The 21,507-nt window shown below is 37.6% G+C and overlaps 1 pseudogene; it reads right to left on the bottom strand.

The window, feature by feature from the left end:
* The window catches only part of LOC129553108 (KATNB1-like protein 1), a 53,046-nt pseudogene extending 32,072 nt beyond the window's left edge, over window positions 1–20,974 (bottom strand).
* Window positions 20,975–21,507: the final 533 nt, after the last annotated feature.

Here is a 21,507-nt window from a genome sequence, read left to right as displayed (position 1 = left end):
CACAATAAACTGTGGAACATTCTGAAAGAGATGGGAATACCAGACCACCTGACCTGCCTTTGAGAAACCTGTATGCAGGTCAGGAATCAACAGTTAGAACTGGACATGGAACAATAGACTGGTTCCAAATAGGAAAAGGAGTACGTCAAGGTTGTATATTGTCACCCTGCTTATTTAACTTATATGCAGAGCACATCATGAGGAACGCTGGGCTGGAAGAAGCACAAGCTGGAATCAAGATTGCTGGGAGAAATATCAAAAACCTCATATATGCAGATGACACCACCCTTATGGCAGAAAGTGAAGAGGAACTCAAAGGCCTCTTGATGAAAGTGAAAGAGGAGAGTGAAAAGGTTGACTTGAAGCTCAACTTTCAGAAAACTAAGGTCATGGCATCTGGTCCCATCACTTCATTGCAAATAGATGGGGAAACAGTGGAAACAGTGTCAGACTTTATTTTCTTGGGCTCCAAAATCACTGCAGATGCTGATTGCAGCCATGAAATTAAAAGATGCTTACTCCTTGGAATGAAAGTTATGACCAGCCTAGATAGCATATTAAAAAACAGAGACATTACTTTACCAACCAAGGTCCGTCTAGTCAAGGCTACGGTTTTTCCAGTGGTCATGTATGGATGTGAGAGTTGGACTGTGAAGAAAGCTGATCGCCGAAGAATTGATGCTTTTGAACTGTGGTGCTGGAGAAAACTCTTGAGTCCCTTGGACTGCAAGGAGATCCAACCAGTCCATTCTAGAGGAGATCAATCCTGGGTTTTCATTGGAAGGACTTATGCTAAAGCTGAAACTCCAATACTTTGGCCACCTCATGTGATGGGTTGACTCACTGGAAAAGAGTCTGATGCTTGGAGCGACTGGGGGTAGGAGGAGACGGGGACGACAGAGAATGAGGTGGCTGGATGGCATCACCGACTCGATAGACATGAATTTGAGTGTACTCCGGGAGTTGGTGATGGACAGGGAGGCCTGGCGTGCTGTGGTTCATGGGGTCGCTAAGAGTCAGACACGACTGAGTGACTGAACTGAACTAAACTGAACTGAAGGAAACAAAAGACTTGTATATAGAAAACTATAAAATACAAGTGAAAGTAACCAAAGAGGACACTAATAGATGGAGAAATATATCGTGTTCATGGATTGGAAGAATAAATATTGTAAAAATGAGTATACTACCCAAAGTAATTTATACATTCAATGCAATCCCTATCAAGCTCCAACGATATTTTTCACAGAACTAGAACAATAATCTCACAATTTGTATGGAAATACAAAAATCCTCGAATAGCCAAAGCAATCTTGAGGAAGAAGAATGGAACTGGGAGAATTAACCTGCTGGATTTCAGGCTCTACTACAAAGCCACAGTCTTCAAGACAGTATGGTACTGGCATAAAGACAGAAATATAGATCAATGGAACAAAATAGAAAGCCCAGAGGTAAATCCATGCACCTATGGACACCTTATCTTTGACAAAGGAGGCAAGAATATAAAATGGAGAAAAGACGGTCTCTTTAACAAGTGGTGCTGGGAAAACTGGTCAGCCACTTGTAAAAGAATGAAACTAGAACACTTCCTAACACCATACACCAAAATAAACTCAAAATGGATTAGAGAGCTAAATGTAAGACCAGAAACTATAAAACTCCTAGAGGAGAAGGTAGGCAAAACTCTTTCCGACATAAATCAAGTATGTTTTAGAATATTCCTCAGTTGTGTCTTTCTGTTGCTTTCCTTGGGGATATGGGATCTGGGAGAAAGATCACAGGGATTAAATATAATAGATTCCTTGATAATAGGGTATTTATTCATTTCTATTTGACATTCATTGGTCATGGCAAATGAATGCAATGCAAATATCTGTAAGGAACTTGACTTAGATTCAGATATATCATAATTACCACTGAAAAACAACATTATTTCTATGTGTATAATTATTTTAAAGTAAGAGGAAATCTCATGTAGATACACATTTATAAGCATATATATCCTAATACATATTTGTTAGGCTAAATGATTTCTCCCCATTGTAATTTTATTTCAGTATTTATTGAATGAGAGCATTTGATTTTTCACCAACATTCTAGTCTAATTGCCTAATTCTTTCATTTTTAGAAGCATTTAGTTGGTTAACTCGAGTTGAATTGATCAATGGGCATGTAATGTGGTTAATGAGGATAACATTTTTAAGGCACAGTATGTTCAGGTTTAAAGAAGGCTGTAGAGATCGAAATATTTGATTTTATGTGATAAAATCATCTGTCAGGACATAAATCTTTGTAGATTAGTTCAAACTTGAATGAATATTTGTGAGGTTGAAGTAAAGAGATACTATTATGGAGAACAATGGTGGAAAGATACTTACTGAAAAATTTTCAAGAGTAGAAAAATAGTTAATATTAAATCAGAATACTACAAAACTATGGTGACAGCAGCCATAAAATTTAAAGACGCTTGCTCCTTGAAAGAAAAGCTATGACAAACTTAGACAGCATATTAAAATGCAGAGACATTACTCTGCCGACGAAGGCCTATCTAGTCAAAGCTATGTTTTTTCCAGTTGTCATGTATGGATGTGAGAGTTGGACCATAAAGAAAGCTAAGAGCTGAAGAACTAATGCTTTTGAACTGTGGTGTTGGAGAAGACTTTTGAGAGTCCCTTGGACTACAACGAGATCAAACCAGTCAATCCTAAAGGAAATCTGTCCTGAATATTCATTGTTAGGAGTGATGCTGAAGTTGAAGCTCTAATACTTGGCCACCTGATGTGAAGAATTGATTCATTAGAAAAGACCTGATTTTGGGAAAGATTGAAGGCAGGAGGAGAAGGAGACAGCAGAGGATGAGATGGTTAGATGGCATCACCAACTCAATGGAGATGAGTTTGAGTAAGCTCTGGGAATTGGTGATGGACAGGGAGGCCTGGTGTGCTGCAGTCCACAAGGGTCGCAAGGAGTAGGACTCGACTGAGAGACTTAAATGAACTGAACGGAAAAGCAATGTTCTGCCTCTTCTCTTTTTTCCTTCAGTCCTACTGTCATAGACATGCTCTTTTAATTCTTTTGTTTTAATTCTTCTTGTGAATTTCTGCATAATTCTAATTTTATTTTTGATACTGATTTGCTAAAATTAGACACTATATTTACTGGCACCTGATATTTTATAAGCTTTTAAAGCTCTTAGAAGTCTTGACCTTGCCTTCACTTATAAATTTAAATTATATATTTAAAGTCTTTTTGTTGTTGCTGGTAAATTGAATCTTTCACAGATCCAGGAATTCTTCACATTAAAAGATATATTTGTCTTATGTACTATTTTAGTTTTCTCATCCTACCTCCATATCCTCACTTATAGCAAAGGACACATATATTTAAATTGTTACTGTCTTTAACATTCATTTGTATCAGAATCCATTTTGAAGTTTTTCAGTACTTTGGTCATAAAGCTTAGAACACTATTTATATTGAAACTACTATATAAATATAGCTTACATTGAAACAAATGTGAGTTATGATTACATTAATTTCCTGGATCTAATGCTCTATCCTTTAAGCAAAGAAATAAGAACAAAGTTTAATATATATCTCTATCATTTGCTAAAATCCTGCCAGCCACAATTCATCTGCTTCACACTAGGAAAAGTTATTTAATATTAGAGGCTTTTGGTGGGGCTGATTTGTTCTTACTTTTTCCTAGAGATTTTTGGTTTGTTTTCTTTTTGCTTTTTTACTCTTATTTTGACGTTGAATTGCTTTATTTCATAACAATCTCGAAATTTTGAATGCTATTAGTTAAAATATCTTCCTTGTTGACTGGGGATTTTCATTTTTCTTTTCCCCTAGAGACTTCTATTCTGGAACACTCTAGCCTGTCCCCACTGGGACCAGTTTCCTAATATTTTCCTACCCAACTGTCTGTGTTGATCCTTTTTCTGTTGTTTCACTGATTTTTGTTGTTGTTGTTTCACTGATTTTAAAGTACTGTTATCTGGATATCACAATCTCTTATAATAATCCCATGTTCCTTTGAATTAAATTTTTAAGTAAGTTCTTGAAAATTTGTTCATGTGAGATAATTTTGATCTATGCTTACTTGTCTAAAAACGTCTTTTGCAATGTAGGTTTATTATTTGAATATATACACTTTACTTTTAAAATTGTTGTTGCTATTCAGTCGCTATATCCTGTCTGACTCTGCAATCCCATGGACTATATCCTGTCAACCTCCTCTGTCTGTGGGATTTCCCAGAGAAGAACACTGGAGTGGACTGTCATTTCCTTCTCCAGGGGACCTTCCTGACCCTAGGGATCAATCCTGTGTCTCCTGCATTGGCAGCCAGATTCTTTATCACTCTTTAAAAGAAATATATCATTATTTTCTACAATTTGTAATTGATAAGGCAAAACATGATGCCATTCTGGCTTCTTTGTGTTGTGCATTATTTTTTGTCCTTTTTAATGTTTTCCTTGTCTTCAGAATTGTAAGATAAAATTGGTAATTTGTCTAAACTTGAGTCATTTTAGAAACTATCTTAGCATTTTTCAGTTTGAAGTCTCATGATATTATTCTCTTTGATTATTTCCCCTCCTGTTTTTGGTTCATATGTAGCCAATTATTCCTTTTCACATTTCCCTTGTGATATTGAATCTCTTAAATTTCCTCATATAACTCTCTTACATTCTCATATTCTCTGTTTTACTTTTTTTTAAATTTATTTAACCATTCAGTGAAGATTGCTCTATATTCTAGTTCTTAATTCAATATTTTGGGGTAGAAATATTAGATCTTAGTTTTATATTATATTTTTATGTTACATAATCTATGCATACAATAATTTCTTAACATTCTCTGAGTGCCTTCATTCAAGATTTTATAATTTTTTAATCTTTAAGTTTTAAACTATTTTTCAATTGCCTACTCAACGGTCAATTTACTGTCATTTTTTTCATTTTGGCTTTTCTCTTTCATGCTTGGTTTTTCTTGATTGCCTGATTTTATTAAAATCTCAAGGAATTAAAAGTATTGAAATTTTACTTTGCTGCTAAATATTCAAACTCAGAATTTTAAATTTTCTATATTTTTGTTCAATTTACTACAAACAAATTTCTCACTGTGGCTTAGACTACAAACCTGGATAGGAGAAATCATTTCCTAAGTGCTACAGCTGTATATTTTCAGGTCATCAATTAATCTAGTTTTTGTGGTTCTTGGCCTCATCATCCACTTTTCTCCACCTGGGTATTGTGAACTGAACATAACTGCTTTACCATCATACAGATTAATTATTATCCTTTGTAATTGTTATGGACAAATCAAGTCTACAATATTTTTACCTCCAAAACCCCAAAACACAATCCTATAAATACTCTGTGGTTTATAGAAATTTCTGTAAACTCTAAATAGTTGGAGACTTCTAAGACAGCTTCCAAGAATAGGATACTAATTTCTATTTTTTAGACATGCTCAACATGTAAAAGAAGGCCTTTAAATACCTACAAATTTTGAAGTGAAATAAGAAGCGGTGTACATATGTGTGTGTTTATGCATTTAGTATTTCTCACAGTTCAATAATTGCAATGAACAATTGTAACATTTCACCTAATTCTAGTTCAGTTTAGTTCAGTTCAGTTCAGTCACTCAGTCATGTCCGACTCTTTGTGACCCTATGAATCACAGCACCCCAGGCCTCCCTGTCCATTACCAATTCACAGAGATAACTCAAACTCATGTCCATCGAGTCGGTGATGCCATCCAGCCATCTCAGTCTCTGTAGACCCCTTCTCCTCCTGCCCTCAATCTCTCCCAGTATCAGAGTCTTTTCCACTGAGTCAAATCTTCACATGAGGTGGCCAAAGTATTGGAGTTTCAGCTTCAACATCAGTCCATTCAATGAACACCTAGGATTGATCTCCTTTAGGATGGACTGGTTGGATCTCCTTGCAATCCAAAGGACTCTCAAGAGTCTTCTCCAACACCACATTTCAAAAGCATCAATTCTTTGGTGATCAGCTTTCTTCACAGTCTAACTCTCACATCCATACATGACCACTGGAAAAACCATAGCCTTGATTAGACAGACCTTTGTTGGCAAAGTAATGTATTTACTTTTAATATGCTATCTAGGTTGGTCATAACTTTCCTTCCAAGGAGTAAGCGTCTTTTAATTTCATGGCTGCAATCAGCATCCACAGTGATTTTGGAGCCCCAAAAAATAAAGTCTGACACTGTTTCCACTGTTTCTCCATCCGTTTGCCATGAAGTGATGGGACCAGATGCCATGATCTTAGTTTTCTGAAAGTTGAGCTTCAAGCCAGCCTTTTCACTCTCCTCTTTCACTTTCATCAAAAGGCTTTTTAGCTCCTCTTCACTTTCTGCCATAAGGGTGGTGTCATCTGCATATCTGAGGTTATTGATATTTCTCCTGGCAATCTTGATTCCAGCCTGTGCTTCTTCAAACCCAGTGTTCCTCATGATGTACTCTGCATATAAGTTAAATAAGCAGGGTGACAATATACAGCCTTGACTTATTTCAATCCTGAAAGATGATGCTGTGAAAGTGCTGCACTCAATATGCCAGCAAATTTGGAAAACTCAGCAGTGACCACAGGACTGGAAAAGGTCAGTCTTCATTCCAATCCCAAAGAAAGGCAATGCCAAAGAATGCTCAAACTACCTCATAACTGCACTCATCTCACACGCTAGTCAAGTCATGCTCAAAATTCTCCAAGCCAAGCTTCAGCAATATGTGAACCATGAACTTCCAGATGTTCAAGCTGGTTTTAGAAAAGGCAGAGGAACCAGAGGTCAAATTGCCAACATCCACTGGATCATGGAGAAAGCAAGAGAGTTCCAGAAAAACATCTATTTCTGCTTCATTGACTATTCCAAAGCCTTTGACTGTGTGGATCACAATAAACTGTGGAAAATTCTGAAAGAGATGGGAATCCCAGACTACCTGACCTGCCTCTTGAGAAACCGTATGCAGGTCAGGAAGCAACAGTTAGAAATGGACATGGAACAACAGACTGCTTCCAAATAAGAATGAAGTGGTAGTTGGTTGGAAATTCACAACAAAGTTCAACTCTTTGCCTTTCCACTTGCTCTCAAAGAAGAAAGAATGATGTGATGCATTTAAATGTCAGCAAACTTAAAATCATTCTTGGACTTAAGATATTTCAATTTATTTGCTTGTATCACAATGAAGTTCAAAATAATGTATTCTCCTGAATAATAAAATATTTAAAACTATGATTCTGAATCTCCTACGTGGATTTTAAGCAGTGATGTGCTGGTAAATACTCAAAAAACAGGCTCTTCCTATAGAGGTGGAAAGAAGCCTTGATTTGTAGTGCTTGTCAGCTTTCATGATGAAAATACTCCATGGCTGATTTTAACCTCCCTAGCAGTCCTATGGTGGAGAAGGAAATGGCAGCCCGCTCCAGTGTTCTTGCCTGGAGAATCCCAGGGACGGGGGAGCCTGGTGGGCTTCCGTCTATGGGGTCGCACAGAGTCGGACACGACTGAAGTGACTTAGCAGCAGCAGTCCTATGGAATGCAAATGTAGAAGAGATGCTATAAGAGGCTCTGTGAGCAATCTTAAGCAGAATCCTGCAGACCATTACCCTAAGGCAATTGTGGTGAAATGGAAAATTGTTAAAGGTTTAGATCATCTAGTCTGCATATAAATGATTTTGTTGTGTTACAGATCAATATGTAATGATTTTTAAAATAGGATTGATACTGCTTAATCATTACTTGGTTGGGCAGCTTCCTTTATAATCACAAGAGATTAAAATGTAAGGTCTATATCACACTTATGCATGGGTAAAACATTCCTCAATGTTTATACCAATATGTGAATGTGACTAGGAGTCAACTCTATATTCTGCTGTGATTCATGGGGTCGCAAAGAGTCGGACACGACTGAGTGACTGAACTGAACTGAATTTCCCATAATTAATGATTTGTATTTTATCTTTAGAGAATATGTGCAAAGACTTATTTAACTGAAGTATACTGAGAGGTTTTCCCTCTCAATAATTTGTCATGTTTCCAAAAGTTCCAATTTACTTATGACCAACACAATAATATATGTTCTTTATCATTATAGATGTTTTTGCTATGAAATATATTTAGGAAGTAAAATGAAAATAACCATCTTTGAGTGTGGAAAAGGAGAGGAGAGATAAAGTTTCTTCTTAATTTTTAATCTCATATGTTTGGAATACAAGTGTTTTTTGTTTGTGTGTGTGTGTGTGTGTGTGTGTGTGTATGTGTGTGCACACACATGATGTGCTCAAGTTTATAAAATTTTATTTAAGAGCTGTGTGGAGAATTCTAGTAATTTATCAAATCTATGGTTTGAAGCCCAATCTCTCTGTCTCTTTGTCTCTCTCTATCCATTGCTGATCAGATATGTTAAAATATTGGATATTGTCATGACAATTGTGAATAGCATGCACAGTAATAAGTTTCAAAGAGAAAAGTATTCTGAATAAAGAAGTTGCATTTATATTTTAAAAAAGTTTGAGCTGTTATGAGTCATTAAGTATTAGTCTAAATCTGATGATATTCTGTTACTCCAAACATCAAGAACCTAAAACCTCATAATTTCATTGAGAGATAGAAAGAAGATAACCCACAAATAAGCAGGAAACATTAGCAACAAATATTTTGTGTACACCAAATCTCTTGGTGTTTGCTATGACAAGTGTGTTCTCTTGGCCAAACTCTATTAGCCTTTGCCCTGCTTCATTCCGTGCTCCAAGGCCAAATTTACCTGTTACTCCAGGTGTTTCTTGACTTCCTACTTTTGCATTCCAGTCTCCTATAATGAAAAGGACATCATTTTTGGGCACTAGTTCTAAAAGGTCTTGCAGGTCTTCATAGAACAGTTCAACTTCGGCTTCTTCAGCATTACTGGTTGGGACATAGGCTTGGATTACTGTAATATTGAATGATTTGCCTTGGAAACGAACAGAAATCATTCTGTCGTTTTTAAGATTGCATCCAAGTACTGCATTTTGGACTCTTGTTGACCATGATGGCTACTCCATTTCTTCTAAGAGATTCCTGCCGACAGTAGTAGATATAAAGGTCATCTGAGTTAAATTCACCCATTCCAGTCCATTTTAGTTCACTGATTCCTAGAATGTTGACGTTCACTCTTGTCATCTCCTGTTTGACCACTTCCAATTTGCCTTGATTCATGGACCTAACATTCCAGGTTCCTATGCAATATTGCTCTTTATAGCATCGGACCTTGCTTCTATCACCATTCCCAAACACAACTGGGTATTTGTTTTGCTTTGGCTCCATCCCTTCATTCTTTCTGAAGTTATTTCTCCACTGATGTCCAGTATAGGAAAAGGAATACATCAAGGTTGTATATTGTCAACCTGCTTATTTAACTTATATGCGGAGTACATCATGAGGAACGCTGGGCTGGAAGAAGCACAAGCTGGAATCAAGATTGCCAGGAGAAATATCAATAATCCCAGATATGCAGATGACACCTCCCTTTTGGCAGAAAGTGAAGAGGAGCTAAAAAGCCTTTTGATGAAAGTGAAAGAGGAGAGTGAAAAGGTTGGCTTGAAGCTCAACATTCAGAAGACAAAGATCATGGCATCTGGTCCCATTACTTCATGGGAAATAGATGGGGAAGCAGTGGAAACAGTGTCAGACTTTATTTTTTGGGCACCAAAGTCACTGCAGATGCTGATTGCAGCCATGAAATTAAAAGACGCTTACTCCTTGGAAGGAAAGTTATGACCAACCTAGATAGCATATTAAAAAGCAGAGACATTACACTGCCAACTAAGGTCCGTCTAGTCAAGGCTATGGTTTTTCCCGTGGTCATGTATGGATGTGAGAGTTGGACTGTGAAGAAAGCTGATCACCAAAATGTTGATGCTTTTGAACTGTGGTGCTGGAGAAGACTCTTGAGAGCCCCTTGGACTGCAAGGAGATCAATCCTGGGTGTTCATTGGAAGGACTGATGCTAAAGCTGAAACTCCAATACTTTGGCCACCTCATGCGACGAGTTGACTCACTGGAAAAGACTCTGATGCTGGGAGGGATTGGGGGTGGGAGGAGAAGGGGAAGACAGAGAACGAGATGGCTGGATGGCATCACCGACTCGATGGACATGAGTTTGAGTGAACTGCGGGAGTTGGTGATGGACAGGGAGGCCTGGCGTGCTGTGATTCATGGGGTCGCAAAGAGTCAGACACGACTGAGTGACTGAACTGAACTGAAATCTCTTGGTACTAGAAGGAAATACCTTTAAAAAGATAGGGGATAATTAGAGTCAATGATAATCCAGTTCTTATGCTTTTTTAGCATAGATTCTGAACTAATAATATTTCTGTCTTCCCTTTCAATATCTCTTAGATTTTCCCCGTGGAGTAGATGTGAAATACTAGGTACTTGTGATACACAGTAGTCACTGACTACATGTGAATCATTCTTCTCTAAGTTTACAGGTCTTACTGCCTTCATAAAAACAGAAGACCACTATTCTTGCTTCTATGTGTAAGTAGGTTAGGTTTATGTCTGGGGAAAAGGCAGCTTTTGCAATACAAGCAGAAGCTGTTCCTATCTCCAACAACATGACTGAATGAGTTTGAGTCAGTAAGTTAATAATATATCTGCTCCATAGAGTTAGTCACTTTCTCTTGCACACCTCCAGTAAGAATTGCGAGTAAATTTAAGTGGTTTGATCTGTTCAAAAACCCAAGCTGTGACCTTGTATCGCTTTGGAGTCAATATTTCATTATTCATCAATCTTTTAAATCTGGGTTAATATTTAGGAAGGATTTACCATGCAAGAATACTGGAGTGGGTTGCCATTTCCTTCTTCATGGGATCTTGCTGACCCAGGGATTGAACCCAAGTATCTCACACTGCAGGCAGACTTTTTACCATCTGAGACACCAGGGAGGTCCAATACTTAGGAAGGAAAGGGAGCATTACTCACTGCTCTCTTCAGAATTCAGCAATGATTTTGACCACATATCTTACATTCAGTTACACTGCAGATTTTCACAAGCTCAAGAATAATGGTTCAAGCTAGAATGCATACATAGTATCCACTATTCTCTAACACACTTATCTGGTTCAGGTGCAGTTTTTCCAAATATAGGTCACTTAAAATATCCTTCTTCCAAGACCCTAGACTCTTGAGAGTCCCTTGTACTGCAAGGAGATCCAACCAGTCCATTCTAAAGGAGATCAGTCCTGGGCGTTCATTGGAGGGACTGATGCTAAAGCTGAAACTGCAATACTTTGGCCACCTCATGCGATGGGTTGACTCAATGGAAAAGACTCTGGTGCTGGGAAGGGTTGGGGGCGGGAGGAGAAGGGGACGACCGAGAATGAGATGGCTGGATGGCATCACTGACTCTGTGGACATGAGTTTGAGTGAACTCCGGGAGTTGGTGATGGACATGGAGGCCTGGCATGGTGTGATTCATGGGGTCGCAGAGAGTTGGACACGACTGAGCGACTGAACTGAACTGAACTGAATATCACATAACACTTCATCATTCATTCAGCAGACAAGATCAGCCCAGTAGATCACCCTGATGGTCAAACAAAAGGAAATATCATAGGTTATCAAAGTTAGATTATAGATGCATGGAAAAAAAATCCATGCACACATTCCAACAACCACCTTTATAATAATGTAAAAGATCTATAGAAATACAAAATAAAACTATATCTTAAATAGTAAGTTGGTACATTAATATAAAAATATAAATCCCTAGCCTTTTTGGTTAGTTTATCACTTCTGCTATCAAATAATTATAGCAATTTCAAAGATTTCAACCTATAAATCTTTGAAATTTTGATCTCTTAACTTTATCCTTGCAAAAGTAACATTCCAACTTTGTGCATAGGTGACACTGCTACCAATTAAAAGAGAAAAATCCACAGCACAGTAATTAAGAACAATCAGAAGTAATAAATATATATTGGTTGATAAATACATCTGTGAAGTAACACACAAAAGCGAGGCCAAGTAGCATATAAAGCCTTTAGGATAATTATGAACATACTTATGTTTCTAACTGTCATATCTCATTGAAAAACATTTTTTAAAAGGAAACATTTTGTTCCATCACATAAACTGTAAATGAAATGCAAACTGAGTGCTGTCATGGAATATTTTGAGTACACAGTATTTTATGTCATTTTAAAAATAAATAACATACAGAAGACTTCTCATAAAAATATTGAATAAGAGTCCCTACTTTTTTCCTTCTAAAAAAATGGAGTACAGTTGATTTACTATATTGTGTTAATTCATGTGTACAAAAAAGTGATTCAGCCATACATATATATACAAACACACACATATATGTTTTATACTCTCTCTGTGTATATATATATATATATATATATATATATAGAGAGAGAGAGAGAGAGAGAGAGTAGTGTGCATCTGTAACCCCATACTCTTAATTTAATCCTCCATCCCAGCTTTTCCTCTTTGGTAACCATAAGGTTGTTCTCTGTGTCTATGAGTGTTTCTGTTTTTTATATACCTTCATTTTCATTGTTTTTTAGATTCCATATATGTGATATTGTATATATAATGCTTGTCTTTGACTTACTTGACTTAGTAAGATATTCTCTAGGTCCATGCATAGCTACAAATGGCAATATTTCATACCTTCTTATGGCTTCAGATTACCATCTTTGCTTGTACACTGTAGTGCTTCAGCTAACCTAGACATCTATATGGAATAGCATAGCCAGTGACATTCTCGGGAATCTGATCATCCTTGGCATATTTGATCCATACTTGACTACATATTATTCCCTCAAAATATTGACAACAATATGCAGTGATTAAATGGCTATCTGCATGATTTCATTTCAGTCACTCAGTTGTGTCCGACTCTTGGCGACCCCGTGTATCGCAACATGCCAGGCTTCCCTGTCAATCACCAATTCCTGGAGCTTGCTCAAATTCACGTCCATTGAGTTGGTAATGCCATTCAATCATCTTATCCTCTGTTGTCCCCTTTTGCTCCTGTCTTCAATCTTTCCCAGCGTCAGGGTCCTTTCCAATGAGTCAGTTCTTTGCATCAGGTGGCCAAATGTTTGAGCTTCAACTTCAGCATCAGTCCTTCCAATGAATATTCAGGACGGATTTCCTTAACATTGATTAGTTGGATCTCCTTGCAGTCCAAGGGACTCTCGAGAGTCTTCTCCAACACCACAGTTCAAAAGCATCAGTTCTTTGGTGCTCACCTTTCTTTGTGGTCCAGCTCTCACATCCATACATGACTACTGGAAAAACCATAGCTTTGACTATATGGACCTTTGTTGACAAAGTAATGTCTCTGCTTTTGAATACTGTGTCTAGGTTTGTCATAGCTTTTCTTCCAAAGAGCAAGTGCCTTTTAATTTCATGGCTGTAGTCATCATCAACAGTGATTTTGGAGCCCAAGAAAATAAAGTCTCTCACTGTTTCCATTGTTTCCCTATCTATTTGCCATGAAGAGATGGGACCAGATGACATATTCTTAGTTTTCGAATATTGGATTTTAAACCAACATTTTCACTCTCCTGTTTCACTTTCAACAAGAGACTGTTTAGCTCTTCTTCGTTTTCTGCCACAGGGATGGTGTCATCTGTGTATCTGAGGTTATTGATATTTCTCCCGACAATATTGCTCACAGCTTGTGCTTCATCCAGTCCAGCATTTCCCATTATGTACTCTGCATTAAATAAGCAGGGTGACAATATACAGCCTTTCCCAATTTGGAACCAGTCCATTGTTCCATGTCCTGTTCCAACTGTTTCTTCTTGACCAGGGTACCGATTTCTCAGGAGGCAGGTCAGGTGGTCTGGTATTTCCCATCTCTTTCAGAATTGTCCACAGTTCGCTGTGATCCACACAGTCAAAGACTTTGGTGTAGTCAATAAAGCAGATGTTTATCTGGAATTCTCTTTTTTGATGATGCAATGATATTGGCAATTTGATCTCTGGTTCCTCTGCATTTTCTACATCCAGCTTGAACATCTGGAAGGTTTCAGTTCACATACTGTTGAAGCCTTAGCTTGGAGAATTTTCAGAATCACTTTGCTATCATGTGAGATGAGTGCAACTGTGTGAGAGTCAGAACATTCTTTGGCCTTGCCTTTCTTTGGGATTAGAATGAAAATAGACTTTTTCCAGTCCTGTGGCCACTGCTGAGTTTTCCAAATTTGCTGGCATATTGAGTGCAGCACTTTCACAGGTTCATCTTTTAGGATTTGAAATAGTTCAGCTGGAATTCCATCACCTTCACTAGCTTTATTCATAGTAATGTTTCTTAAGGACCACTTGAATGGACACTCCAAGATATCTCTGAGTGATCACACCATCATGGTTTCTTGATCATGAAGATCTTTTTTGTACAGTTCTTCTGTGTATTCTTGTTACTTCTTCTTAATATCTTCTGCTTCTGTTAGGTCCATACCAATTCTGTCCTTTATTGTGCCCATCTTTTCTTTTCTTTTTTTTTTAGGTAATTAATTTATTTTTTATTGGAGGCAAATTATTTTACAATATTATATTGGTTGGTTTTGCCATACATTGATATGAATTCGCCCCAGGTTTACATAAGTTCCCCCTCCTGAACCCCCCTCCCACCTCCCTTCTCCCTTTATCCTCCCTCTGGGTCATCCCCGCATGCCAGCCCCGAGCATCCTATAACATGCATTGACCCTGAACTAGTGATTCGTTTCACATATGACAACATACGTGTTTCAATGCCATTCTCCCAAATCATCCCACCCTCACCCTCTCCCATAGAGTCCCAAAGACTGTTCTATACATCTGTGTCTCTTTTGCTGTCTCGTATACAGGGTTATCATTTGCATCTTTCTAAATTCCATATATATGTGTTAGTATTCTGTATTGGTGTTTTTCTTTCTGGCTTACTTCACTCTGTATAATAGGCTCCAGTTTCATCCACCTCATTAGAACTGATTCAAATGTATTCTTTTTAATGGCTGAATAATACTCCATTGTGTATATGTACCAAAGCTTTCTTATCCATTCGTCTGCAGATGGACATCTAGGTTGCTTCCATGTCCTGGCTATTATAAACAATGCTGCGATGAACATTGGAGTACACGTGTCTCTTTCAATTCTGGTTTCCTCGGTGTGAATGCCCAGGAGTGTGATTGCTGGATCATATGGCAGTTCTATTTCCAATTTTTTGAGGAATCTCCACACTGTTCTCCATAGTGGCTGTACTAGTTTGCATTCCCACCAACAGTGTAAGAGGGTTCCTTTCTCTCCACATCCTCTCCAGCATTTATTGCATGTAGACTTTTGGATAGCAGCCATTCTGACTGGTGTGAAATGGTATCTCATTGTGGTTTTGATTTGCAACTCTCTGATTATGAGGGATGTTGAACATTTTTTCATGTGTTTGTTAGCCATCTTTATGTCTTCTTTGGAGAAATGTCTGTTTAGTTCTTTGGCCCATTTTTTGATTGGGTCATTTATTTTTCTGGAATTGAGCTGCAGGAGCTGCTTGTATAATTTGGAGATTAATCTTTTATCAGTTGCTTCATTTGCTACTATTTTCTCCCATTCTGAAGGCTGTCTTTTCACCCTACTTATAGTTTCCTTTGCTGTGCAGAAGCTTTTGATTTTAATTAGGTCCCATTTGTTTATTTTTGCTTTTATTTCCAATATTCTGGGAGGTGGGTCATGGAGGATCCTGCTGTGATTTATGTCGGAGAGTGTTTTGCCTACGTTCTCCTCTAGGAGTTTTATAGTTTCTGGTCTTACATTTAGCTCTTTAATCCATTTTGAGTTTATTTTTGTGTATGGTGTTAGGAAGTGTTCTAGTTTCATTCTTTTACAAGTGGCTGACCAGTTTTCCCAGCACCACTTGTTAAAGAGACTGTCTTTTCTCCATTTTATATTCTTGCCTCCTTTGTCAAAGATGAGGTGTCCATAGATGCGTGAATTTATATCTGGGATTTCTATTTTGTTCCATTGATCTATATTTCTGTCTTTATGCCAGTACCATATTGTCTTGATGACTGTGGCTTTGTAGTAGAGCCTGAAGTCTGGCAGGTTAATTCCCCCAGTTCCATTCTTCTTCCTCAAGATTGCTTTGGCTATTCGAGGTTTTTTGCATTTCCATACAAATTGTGAGATAATTTGTTCTAGTTCTGTGAAAAATATCGTTGGTAGCTTGATAGGGATTGCATTGAATATATAAATTACTTTGGGTAGTATACTCATTTTTACAATATTCATTCTTCCAATCCATGAACATGGTATATTTCTCCATCTATTAGTGTCCTCTTTGATTGCTTTCAGTAGTGTTTTATAGTTTTCTATGTACAAGTCTTTTGTTTCTTTAGGTAGATATATTCCTAAGTATTTAATTCTTTTCGTTGCAACAGTGAATGGAATAGTTTCCTTAATTTCTCTTTCTATTTTCTCATTATTAGTGTATAGGAATGCAAGGGATTTCTGTGTGTTGATTTTATATCCTGCAACGTTACTGTAATCATTGATTAGCTCTAGTAGTTTTCTGGTAGAGTCTCTAGGGTTTTCTGTGTAGAGGATCATGTCATCAGCAAACAGTGAAAGTTTTACTTCTTCTTTTCCAATTTGTATTCCTTTTATGTCTTTTTCTGCTCTGATTGCTGTACCCTTGGTATCTAGAATTTTCCTGAAGAGATCTCTAATCTTTCTCATTCTATTATTTTCCTCTATTTCTTTGCACTGGTCACTGAGGAAGGCTTTCTAATCTCTCCTTGCCATTTTTTGGAACTCTGAATACAGATGGAGATATCTTTTCTTTTCTTCTTTGCTTTTTGCTTCTTTTCCTTTCTCAGCTATTTGTAAGGCCTCCTCAACCATTTCACCTTTTTGCATTTCTTTTGCTTGGGAATGACCTTGATCACTGCCTCCTGTATAAAGCCATGAACCTCTGTCCATAATTGTTTGGGAACTCTATCAAATCTAATCCCTTGAATTTATTTGTCACTTTCACTGTATAATCATATGGGATATAAGTTAGGTCATACCTGAATGGTCAAATGTTTCTTTACCTACTTTCTCCAACTTAATTCTGAATTTTACAGCAAGGAATTTATGATCTGAGCCACAATCAGCTCCCAGTCTTGTTTTTACTGACTGTATAGAGCTTCTCCATCTTTGGCTGCAAAGAATATAATCAATTTGATTTCTTTTTTTTTTTTAAGAAATATTTAGTGAATTTACTAAAATGAAGAAAACTTAAATGATACAGAACTGAAAATATCAGAAATCTATATACAATAAAAAGTGAATATAAATTAGTCAATTCCATAGGCATTTCCAGTTAAGCATTCATACACATAGAGATTCGCCTTTTTCTTATACATAGGAGTAACACATACATGACACGATTCTGGCAAAAAAAATAAAAAATCAGAGATACTAAAAATATTCTCAAGTTTTAAGAATGGTGTGAAATAAGTTTTAACAACATTCTATGCGAATGGAAACCCCTGATTTAATTCCATGATTTTATCATGCCAGAAGCATGGTTGCTTTTAATTTTCTTAAACATATATTGGTATCATACACATTGGCTTATTAATAATTAAGGCATTTTGAATACACAGTATCTCAGTGTGAACAAAAAACTTTTAGTACTGATTATTTGCTCTAATGATTTAAACTTTCAAAGTCTTTTCAACATAAGAAAATAGTAGCTGCACACATTGAAGTGTTTTCTTATAAAACACAATCTAGAACAAATAATCTCACAATTTGTACGGAAACACAAAAAACCTCGAATAGCCAAAGCAATCTTGAGGAAGAAAAATGGAACTGGGGGAATTAACCTGCCGGACTTCAGGCTCTACTACAAAGCCACAGTCATCAAGACAGTATGGTACTGGCATAAAGACAGAAATATAGATCAATGGAACAAAATAGAAAGCCCAGAGATAAATCCACACACCTATGGACACCTTACCTTTGACAAAGGAGGCAAGAATATAAAATGGAGAAAAGACAGTCTCTTCAACAAGTGGTGCTGGGAAAACTGGTCAGCCACTTGTAAAAGAATGAAATTAGAACACTTCCTAACACCATACACAAAAATAAACTCAAAATGGATTAAAGAGCTAAATGTAAGACCAGAAACTATAAAACTAAAGACAGCCTTCAGAATGGGAGAAAATAATAGCAAATAAAGCAACTGATAAAGGATTAATCTCCAAAATATATAAGCAGCTCCTGTAGCTCAATTCCAGAAAAATAAATGACCCAATCAAAAAATGGGCCAAAGAACTAAACAGACATTTCTCCAAAGAAGACATGAAGATGGTTAACAAACACATGAAAAAATGCTCAACATCCCTCATCATCAGAGAAATGCAAATCAAAACCACAATGAGATACCATTTTACACCAGTCAGAATGGATGCTATCCAAAAGTCCACATGCAATAAATGCTGGAGAGGATGTGGAGAGAAAGGAACCCTCTTACACTGTTGGTGGGAATGCAAACTAGTACAGCCACTATGGAGAACAGTGTGGAGATTCCTCAAAAAACTGGAAATAGAACTGCCATATGATCCAGCAATCGCACTCCTTGGCATACACACCGAGGAAACCAGAATTGAATGACACATGTACTCCAGTGTTCATTGCAGCACTGTTTATAATAGCCAGGACATGGAAGCAACCTAGATGTCCATCTGCAGACGAATGGATAGGAAAGCTTTGGTACATATACACAATGGAGTATTTCTCAGCCATTAAAAAGAATACATTTGAATCAGTACTAATGAGGTGGATGAAACTGGAGCCTATTATACAGAGTGAAGTAAGCCAGAAAGAAAAACACCAATACAGCATACTAACGCATATATATGGAATTTAGAAAGATGCAAATGATAACCCTGTATACGAGACAGCAAAAGAGACACAGATGTATAGAACAGTCTCTGGGACTCTGGTGGAGAGGGTGAGGGTGGGATGATTTGGGAGAATGGCATTGAAACACGTATATTGTCATATGTGAAACAAATCACTAGTTCAGGGTCGATGCATGTTATAGGATGCTCGGGGCTGGCGTGCGGGGATGACCCAGAGGGAGGATAAAAGGAGGAGGGAGGTGGGAGGGGGGTTCAGGAGGGGGAACTTATGTAACCCCAGGGCAAATTCATGTCAATATATGGCAAAACCAACCAATATAATATTGTAAAATAATTTGCCTCCAATAAAAAATAAATTACTTAAAAAAAAAAAAAGTAATGATGATTGGTCTCTGTGATTCCTAGTAGTAAGTCCTTTCTTATTTTTCACATAGTATAAATTATATTCTTATGCAGGATTGCATTAAGACCCAGTAGTTCTTAAACAATGTTACCAAATAACCATATAAATCCCAAACGCAGCAAAGGTGAACAATCTTTTTAGTGCACTTTCACCTCATTGAAGCTGAAACTGCTCCATTTGGATCTTTTTCCACTTCAGTGTGAAGTAGATCGGTAGCATTTCATTAGTGGTTTCTTCATATATTTCTTTAAAGGAAAAAATAGTTTTGATTTCTTCCATAGTTCACAGTTCTCAGATGAGATATTTTGGGGAAATCATATAGTCCAAGGATGTTTTGAATAGCCAAATGCTATAGATGAAGTCTTTCAATGCAACTGTAATAAATAAGCATCTATCGCCGAAGAATTGATGCTTTTGAACTGTGGTATTGGAGAAGACTCTTCAGAGTCCCTTGTACTGCAAGGAGATCCAACCAGTCCATTCTAAAGGAGATCAATCCTGGGTGTTCATTGGAAGGGCTGATGCTAAAGCTGAAACTTCGGCCACTTCATGCAACGAGTTGACTCGCTGGAAAAGAATCTGATGCGGGGAAAGGTTGGGGGTGGGAGGAGAAGACGATGACACAGAATGAGATGGCTGGATGGCATCTCCGACTCTATGGACATGAGTTTGAGTGAACTCCGGGAGTTGGTGATGGACAGGGAGGCCTGGCGTGCTGTGATTCATGGTGTCGCGGAGAGTCGGATACGACTGAGTGACTGAACTGAACTGAACATCCTTGGCTATATTACCAGTATATTCTGGAACCAAATTAAGATGGTTTTCCTGTTCCCATAATCCACTTAATTGCTATTTTAAAATCTGAATATTTCCATCGTTCACAATTTCTGTTTTGGATGATAGTTCTGACCACCACCTTTTTATGACTGCTTGAAGCCAATTTAAACCAACTATGATATATTCTTCAAATCTCCTTTTAAGTAGTGACTTTACTAGAGGCAACAAATCTACACAGCAGCCAAGTGAGATGTACTGCTTTTCTTCCTGTAAACTATTGGTGAGCACGGGAAGACAATCCACCACAACTCCAAGTCCGCTATCCTTACCAAATATGCTACAAGTTCACTAATACTTCTCTTTCTCCTGAAAGTTAAAGCTGCATTTAATCTCAAATTCCTGCTGAACAAAACCTGTGCCATTGTTTCATGGTCCTGAGAAACCTCAGGTAAAAAGCCACTATATTTTGATGATGGGCTTTCTATCTGTGAAGAACCAGAATCACAGGAGTTAATCAAATATGTTCGACTATCATGCTATAATTTTTCAGGGAGGTGGACTGCAGAAGCCAGTTCATTTTCTTTATTTGCCATGACACAGCCCCCACTTTTAGGGGACTGCTTTTTTCTGTAACAAAGATTTTGAATAGGATGATGAACTTTCTTTCTTCTGTAGATCACCTTAGGTGGTTTATCTGGGCTTTTCACATCTTGTCCAACTGTTCTAGTTATGTAAGCAGCCAACTCTTTTGGAGATTTCTTAACCTCCTTCATGTTCTTATTAGTGAAATTAGAGATCATTTTTCTAGGAAGATCAATGGAATGATCAGCAGTATTATTACAAAAGTTGCGTTTTTTAACATTGTGGGTTTCAGATTCCATAATCTCTTAAATACTGGCGCCTCATGATACCGCGGCGCCTCCGCCCAGCCCAGGCGCTGACCGACTGCTCCCTGCAGCCCAGACTATCCCTCGGCTCCCCGTCCGAGATCCAGGAATGGCCATTCAAATGCTGCCATGTGCGCGGCCTGCCGGGATCAATTTGATTTCAGTATTGACCATCTGGTGATGTCCATGTGTAGAGTCATCACTTATGTTGCTGGAAGAGGGTGTTTGCTATGACCAGTGCATTCTGTTGACAAACCTCTGTTAGGCTTTACCCCACTTCATTGTGTACTCCAAGGCCAAATGTGCCTGGTACTCCAGGTATCTGTTGACTCTACTTTTGTCTTCCAGTTCCCTATGATGAAAAAGCCATCTTTTTGGTGTGTTAGTTCTGGAAGGTCTTGTAGGTCTTCACAGAACCATTCAACTTCATCTTCTTTGGCATAGTGGTTGGGGAATAGACTTGGATTGACTTGATATTGAATGGTTTGCCTTGGAAATGAACGGAAATAATGCTGTTGTTTTTGAGA

The sequence above is a fragment of the Moschus berezovskii genome, chromosome 18, assembly GCF_049115385.1.
Source record: "Moschus berezovskii isolate FMDL1 chromosome 18, NW_MosBer_1.0, whole genome shotgun sequence".
NCBI lineage: Eukaryota > Metazoa > Chordata > Mammalia > Artiodactyla > Moschidae > Moschus > Moschus berezovskii.
Note: the sequence above shows the minus strand (reverse complement) of the source record. Positions and strands in the feature narration are given on the sequence as shown.